The sequence below is a fragment of the Lycium ferocissimum genome, chromosome 8, assembly GCF_029784015.1.
Source record: "Lycium ferocissimum isolate CSIRO_LF1 chromosome 8, AGI_CSIRO_Lferr_CH_V1, whole genome shotgun sequence".
In the NCBI taxonomy this organism is placed as follows: domain Eukaryota; kingdom Viridiplantae; phylum Streptophyta; class Magnoliopsida; order Solanales; family Solanaceae; genus Lycium; species Lycium ferocissimum.
In genome coordinates, this window is record NC_081349.1 from 15,009,715 (window position 1) to 15,018,480 (window position 8,766).

The window sequence follows — 8,766 nt, forward strand, 5'->3', positions numbered from 1 at the left end:
AAGATTATCTATTTATATTGTAAACTCGTTTATCTATACAGACAACATAGAATAAGAGAGAATTGAAACATGCATCTATCTATCTATCTATCTATCTATCTATCTGTCTATCTATCTATATATATATATATACATAAAACATATTTAATGCATGTAATAATAAAATAACAATCATAAAAAATAACATTAGTCTTGTGACAATTCATAAAAGGATTTTTCTACTTATAATGTTAACTTAAATAAAAATGTATAAATACTTAGGTTAACAAAAATAAATATTATGTATAATATAAAAAGATATTACATAGATGGAGAATTGAAAATATCAAGAGTAAAATTGGCATTGCATAGGATAAGGTAGGAAGAATGACAATTGTTCAAAGTTGAGGGGGAAATTTGATCTTTAAAGCAAAGTTGGGGAGGGAAAATGATTTTCACCCCTTTTGATTGTGGTGTTACGCGTGGAGAATTAATTAATTACGTCAAAAATCTACTAAATGTATCCGCTAACAGTTACTTCGAGTTCCATCAACATTTTCCCCTTTTGACCAAAATAGAATTTTTCAGAACTCTCTTACACCCCTTTTACTTTAACGCAATTAATATTTATTTGGAACATGAAGTAGCGGATGCATGCTACAGTTCTCTAGAAAGCCCGCTTCGTTCTTATTCACCTTTTTCATTTGTCATTGATATGCTATGGTATAACCGGTATTATGCAGAAATATAGATGCAACCAAAGAGCATGCAGATTTATATACACATGTATCATACGTTTCGTTCATACTTGTTCAGTACTACTTGTTGTTGATAGATGCACAAATAGTACTGTTTGTGTTGGCTTATCTTCACACGCCTCCTATAAAATGCCAGTAAATTCTGACGGTAACGTTAGTAGCGGTTACACAATTAGAATAGAATGCTCAGCAAAGTCGATAGCGATCACTTCGAGAAATGCAGGTTGCGTCGCAGCCGCAAAATTCAATTGAGAAGGGAGAAGGGTTCACAAGCTTTGGGCCGAAGAAACAGACATTCCTATAAAATAGTCAAAATGATTATGTGACTAAATTATTTTTATTTATTATTTAATCTCAATTTAATACTACTCTTTGTTTCGCCACACTAATCTCACTCAACATTTATTAGAGTAATAAATTATTAATTTTCTAAAATTGACAAATATTTTAATTCCAATTATTTTCTGACAAATAAATTGGAGTAGTAAATTATCACCTATTACATAAAGTAATTTTCGATGAGAAAATCCTTCAAAATTATCGAGAACGGCTTCATTTTAGAACATGAGAAGAACTGTTGTTTCTAATAAACTAATGACATTTAAACGTTATTCCTTGATTAATTTAATAGATTTTTAATATCTCACGTCTAAACAGATAAGTAATTTGTATGTTTCGTATTTGTGAGTAGGAAATTTGTCATCTTATAAATAACATAATTATTTATTTAATACGTCTTTTATTAGAATAATTTCAAATTCAAATAAACGACTCATAATACGGCTATTGGAAAGGATACGTTTGTGGTGCCCATCGAAAACGGATAGCTCTGTTAATATTAGCATATGCTCAAAAGGTATTTTAAATATTTGTCCTCACCATAAGAACATATAGTTCAGAACTTTTATCTCCTAAGGTTCTCTCTTACCGCTCTTACAAACGATGTTCTCATAATAAATTCAAGCTATTGTTAAACTTGAATTGCGATTGACTTTATAAAATTCTGAATGTATTTTGTCATAAAACCATACAACAACATAATAGGGCTTAAATTTCTTAAGAATAACATATTACTCTATCAAAACTATATTTTCTTGTTCCCCAAATAAAATTTTCCCCAACAGAACAAGATAAAGTAATTCATAATCAAGTGAACTGAGAAAAAACACTTCTGATTGGGGTGAAAATCAATTACCCATCCAAACTTTGCTACTCCCCACACCTCCCCCCTCAATTTTAGACATTATCAGCCTTTGTCTTTTTATTTTACTTTTTAAAAATTATGGGGATAAGGCACTATTACCCCCTGAACTTTGGCCGAAGTTGCTACGATACATCTTACCTTTGCGGGGGTCCTATTACCCCCTAAACTATTTTTTTCGTGTTTCTTTGCACCTTTGTTGCTGACGTGGAGGAGTGCGTGAGAGCAAATCTCTCAAGCGCGTAGGAAGTAAAAAAAGAGGTTGTAACGTATGGGAAATGACCACGTGTCACTCCCAAAGTCGATTGGAAGACCCCTTTGTCCAAAACACACTTTATTTCATCAACTCCAAATCCAATTTTTTCACCCATTTGCAAGAACTCGAAATCTGATTTTGGTGTCAAATTTCTCCTTTTTCGACCAGGTAAGTTAATTATTTTGTAAATTCGTAATCTTTTTCTCCCTCTCATGTCAAATTTCAAGTTTAGGGTTTGAAATTTCTTCCCCAATTTTTATGTACGAAATGTTAGGGTTAAGAATGGCGAATAGCTTGTTGAATAAGTTGTGTATGGACGAGGAAGATCTTATGCTCAATGCGGAAGTGCGATGCAAACTTATTGATCAGATCGCAATCCCGGAAAGAGATTGTGATCTTGTCCTCACTATGAGGTTAGTGTTCGTATACTAATTTGGTTGATTAATTTTAGTGTTAGTGTTAATTTGTATCTACGTATTCTTTAAATTTCAGCCACAAATTGGAAGTTTTTTCAGATGGAGAGACATGGAGAGAGTTGATAAAAGATCAAGGTTTATTATTCCATGATCAGTGAACAAAATCAAAAGTTAGAAGAAATTTACGAGCGCGTTAGGTTGCATTTTTGGATGACCATGAAAGTCTTAAGATGCAATATGATGATCTAAACATGAATTCACTTGAACTTGAAGATTCAAAACAAGAGAAAATTCAGTTGGATGAGGTTGAAATTCTTACCCTTCAATATGATAATCTCAATATCAATTATGTTGAGCTTGAAGATTTAAAAGAGAAATGTGGTTTGAATGAGGTTGAAGTTTCAAAAGAGGAGAAAGGTGATTTGAATGAGCTTGAAGATTCAATAGAGGAGAAGGATGATTTGAATGAGCTTGGAGATTCAAAAGGGAAGGATAATTTGAAAGAGAAGGATATGAATGGAAAAAAGAAAACAACTCGTGTAGGTTTAATAGAAAATTCCTTTGGTGTTTGATGGTTTGTATATTTGTTGTGTATCTTAGTAGTTTAATCCAAATTGACAACTTCAAGAAAAATCAAATAAAGTTGCCGTAGTAGCTAGTAATTGTAGTAATAGAACCTCATTTTGGTTGTCGTAATGGAACTTCAATGATCTCGGTAAGTTAGATGTGTTTTGTTGGGAAGTAAATTTTGATTGTAATGTAGCACCATTTTGGTATTTCAATGGTATTTGGTTGATCCTACTCCTCTTGTTGGTATTGTTTGAGTAAATTTTGGAAATTTTCTTTTGGTATTGTTTGAGTAAATTTTATTTAATAATACATAATGCACCAAATTCTCACTCCTAGTTTATGCACCAAATTCTCACCCCCAGTTTAGGTACCAAATGCATCAAATTGTCACTCCTAGTTTATGCACCAAATGCACCCAATTGTCACCCCCTAGTTTATGCACCAAATGCACCAAATTGTCACCCCTAGTTTATGCACCAAATGCACAAGATTTTTTGCTGCAATGCTGCAAATGCTCACCCCTAGTTGATGCACCAAACTGCCTCAAAATGTACTAGATTTCACTCAATCACAAACTTTGCAAATTCCATTACAAACTTTAAAAAAGTAGCAAGAAAACAGCTTTTTCCAAAGATCAAAACCAATTCCATATGGCACCAAGCAAATATTGAACTCACATTCAACACATACACTTAAACACCAACTTCAATTATCAAATATCCAATACATAGAAGTCACATTCAAGACCACATAGAACTGGTGAAATAAACTTCAACATTGCACCTAAATACTAATTCAGTACCATTTCATACAATAAAACATAGTTTCCAAAACAACCAACACAAATGGTACATCTAACAGTTACCAACATGAACAAAAACAGTAGCTTGAAAGTCTCAAGTCTTAAGCAGCTTCAAATAAACAAAATACAATACTTCCGGCTGAACAAATGCAACAGTTAATATCAACACTATTGCTTCCATGGGTCTCTTGGCAGTGAAGGAATGGTGCTTTGGCTTGCATTGTTTGACCCAGTAGCCATTGCTTGATCTCTAATCTCTTGAAGCCTTTTTGTTGTGATTACTTTAGTTCCTTTCCACTTCAGTCCACTTGATGGTTTGAAAAAAATCACCAGTTACATCAGCTGATATTTATTTCTTAGTCCAATAGATACTATTCTCTGACTTGGCAACCCAGGCTATAAAAAAATTAATAAGTAGAATTTATTACAAGAGAAAAATATATCTAATGTAATCTCATGTATCAATACTTACATTAAAAGTTGTGAAGCCATTCTCAGCTTGAAACACACTCATGCCCATTACTCTTGGCCTTTATATGAGGTTGTTCTTCCTATTTCCTTTCCCTTTCCTCTACTTGCAGCAGCTGAATTAGGTGCAGTAGATGTAATAGATGCATCTGATGGTTGAGAACATATAAACCAACTTTCAAGTGGATGATCAACATCCCTTCCCCTTTCTCTAGCACCTCTAGTTCTTTTTGAACAACAATAGCTCCTGAAGACATTTCAGCAACCATATTTGTTGTTGAGTTAGGAGTAGAACATTGAAACCAACTGCCAAGATCATGATGTGTTGAACTTGATGGAAATTCAAGAAGAATCATAAGTTATAGTTAGGTGGATCAACTATTGATTAATCAATGTGTGATATTCTGAATCCTTATTACTAATGGAATCTAAATGATCTCTCATGTGGAAAAGGGATAATATAAAAATGCCATTGAAAGGAAACTATTGAGAGGGATTAAAGATGGGTCTTTTTCGGGACCGATGCTAGTAGTTAGATTCAATATTCAAAAAGTCTTAGGCCTGCCTCTCCCTCTCTTTATAGCAGGCTCAGCTTCCGTAGCTACTATTTTCTAACATACTAAAAAAAAATTAGAGTGTTGATTGATATTAAAAGACATTAAACAAAATAGTACATTATCTTAGGTCTACCCCTTCCCCTTGTTGAACTTGATGGATTTGCAACAAGTTGACATGGATTTGCAGCAGGTTGATCATGTGCAATAGTTGTTGATGTACCAACATTTATTCCATCACTTCTTTGCAAAGGACATCCTCTTTAGTTGTGACCCCTAACATGGCAGAGACTACATGACATGGACATACCAATTTTAGGCAGTTTACTAGACTTCTTGGTTTCAGTTGCCTCTTTCCTTCTATTCATTTTGGGCCTTCCTCGCATTGGTTTGACCACTGGTGGTGCAACAATAGGATGTGTAGACTCAAGCCAAAATGACATATTATTTAGAGGTTGAATGAAGTGAGAATATGTCATCAAGTACCTCTCTTTTTTGTAGCAGCTATCAAAAAATTCAATTGGGTCATATTGCTTATAAAGCATTACAGATATGGCATGTGACATATATGGTATCCCCTTCAAACTCCATGATCTACGACTACAGACCCTCTTTCTTAGACAAATAGTGTGTTGTTTGTTTCCATCCATTTCTTCATATCTTGTTTGTCCATTAAATTCAATGGAATGTCCATTGACTTGTCAATGTTATCCTCAAATATCTCCATTCCTATTGGAGACATGTTGCCTATCCAAGTATTTGCAAATTTACTCAGCCTAGATATTGTTGTCATCACCTTGACTCTTATCTCCTCAAGCATGCTAATAGTAATTTTATGTCTTGCTGCCAAAACCCAAGCATTGAAACTCTCACACATGTTATTGTCCACTGCATCACACTTGACTTTAGTGTTAAGGAACACCTTGCACCGAAACTCTTTATCATAGTACATTAAATCATCCACTATTCCCTTACCAAGCTTTCCCAGTAATTTCAGATTTGCCCTAAATTCTGCCTCATCTGTGCTTCTAGCATACTTCTAAAATAATTGCTTCCTTTGAAGCTGTAACGACCCGTTTGGTCATTTTAGACCTTTTTCACTTTTTTTTTTTTCAAATTGCCCTTTCCGTAGTTTTATTTTGGTGTTTAGGACTTACCGGGATGGGTGGCGCGGCTCCTGAGGCACTCGGGCGAGTTTCGATTGGTTTTGGTGGGTTTTAAAGATCCTAGGTTAAAGGAATGAAAAGGGTTGACCAAAGTCAACATCAGGGGTATTTTCATCATTTGCAATGTTTCATGAATACTACTAGGTTCGGGACGTCATTTATGACTTAGCTGAGCTTTTGGTTCGGGTCCCGAGTAGTTAGGGTGAGATTTGAGTCATTGGTTGGAATTATAGGTTTTGGAGATTTGGAGTTGACCGTCCTTAACATCGGGTCAAGGCGATATCTTTTGGAAAATTCAAGTGCCCGAGCGAGTTCGTAGCATGTTTTATCACCGAAAAGCATATTTGGTTTGTATCCGGAGGGTTTTGGATGAGTTTTGGGTACCTATTCCAAGTTTGGAGGACATCTGGTTTCCTTCTTTGCATTCTCGAGGGAGGGGACACGATTACGTGGTCGCGTTCGCGTGGGCCTCCTCGCGTTCATGTCACGACCCAACCCCGTGGGCCATAACTAGTGCCCGAGCTGGACACGCGTACACACCTATTAACCGTAATCAGCATACAAACAACTTATATACATACACAAAGTCGGGCCGTCGTCTCAAACTGTCGTATATAAACTTATGCATACATATCGCATATAAGCCGGCAAGGCTATCACAATAACCACGGCATCTCAAGAAAGCATATATATACACGCAGCCGACAAGGTTGCCACTGCGGATGGGACCGCCCAAAACATACATCACACAAACATAGCCGAACAGTAACTAATCACACCCTACACACGTGTCTACAGACCTCTAGGAGTAATCACAGAACCATATGACGGGACAGGGCCCCGCCGTACCCCTGAATAAACGTACATATATACAACGAAGGAATTCGTACCAAAATATGGACTCGACAAGTGGGAGCGCTCCAAGACAACAGAATAGATGTCCTAAGTCGGCGGATCACCAAAGTGGGCGTCGTACCGCGGTACGAAACGAAATGTTCGAAGAAAGCGGGGTCGTACGGAATATGTACTGAGCATGTAAAGCATGGAATACAGTAAACAGAATCGTACTGAAGTAAGGAGTATAGAAAATTAGTACATAAGAACCAACAAACCACAAGGCTTGCCTTTGAAACATAAATCATGCATATCAATATCATATCCAAATCATTATGGGACTCAGTGACATAATCAAATAATCATCCTGTACATGTGTATGCATAAGACGTGTCCCGGCCCTTTAGTGAGGGACTCGGTAAATAAGATCATCATATCGTCATGTCATCATATCATCATGTCATCATATACATATATACCGTACCCGGCCCTCTAGTGAGGGACTCGGTGAATAGAATCATATCATCATATATATACCGTACCCGGCCCTCTAGTGAGGGACTCGGTGGAATAATCATATACATACCGTACCCGGCCCTCTAGTGGGGTGAACAATCCTACGAAATGAATCGTGCACGAATACACACCCGGCCCTAGTGAGGGACTCGGTGAAAGATATAATAACAAAGTATGCACGAGCAGTAGTAGTGAGAAACCATATGCACATAAATCATCTTTAAGACTCGATAGATAAGTAGACAAATCAACGTTCGAGTATCAAACGTAGTCATGCTAAGTTCTTTCAAAATGCCGTTAACCAAACATAGAATACGCCTCTCCTGGGGCCCACGGACAAGTAACAAACCAATCCGAGCCCGCCTATGAAAGTTGGAGATATTATTCGTTATAAAATCTTCTGCGAACATTTCGAAGCAATCCGAGGCCGTCTATGAAAGTTACGGTCGTTCGTAGATACAGAATCCTTTAAGAACAAAATTCTTTATACAACATTTATTATCCAATCATACAAAAGACACAAGAACCATAGTATGACCATACTAAGAGCGCTAGTGTCAAGAAGTGAATAAGAATCATATACATGCTCGGATTTTAAGAGTAGAGTTACCCCGAGGCTCGTATCATAGCTTACTTATAACTAAGACATGCCAAAAGAAAGAAAGGGTAAGCTTCACATACCTCGTCTGCTTCCTAAGCTAATCCAAACCTAAGTCTCGGGCTTCCTAAGATCTACAACAACATCATTATATACCAAACATTAGCTATAGATATTTAGGGATTCCATCCCCAAACTAGCACTTTATCTACGTAAATTTGGGCAAGATTTCCCCATATTCTAACAACCCCGAGAATTCAACTCGGCCAATCATCAACAACAATACCAACAATCATATTAGCAACATCAACAATCAATTTAAAACGCATTCTAACGTTAGCAACTCTTTTCTACATAATTCGACAACATTCCATTTATTCAATTCAACTACATACATTCAAACCAACATCAACGCTCACATGTTCAAGTACTAATCCGAGATCATTCAAACAAGATTCAAGAACGTTTCAAGCAATCCGCACAATATTCAAAATAACCCAACCAACACATACTCCACCCGAAACCTTCTCATTCCAATAGGAACAACAACAACACATTTCTTTCTTCCAAATTCATGAACTACACCAACAATCCACACGTTAATAACATTATTCTCATAAATACACAAGAAACTATCTTAAAATTCCA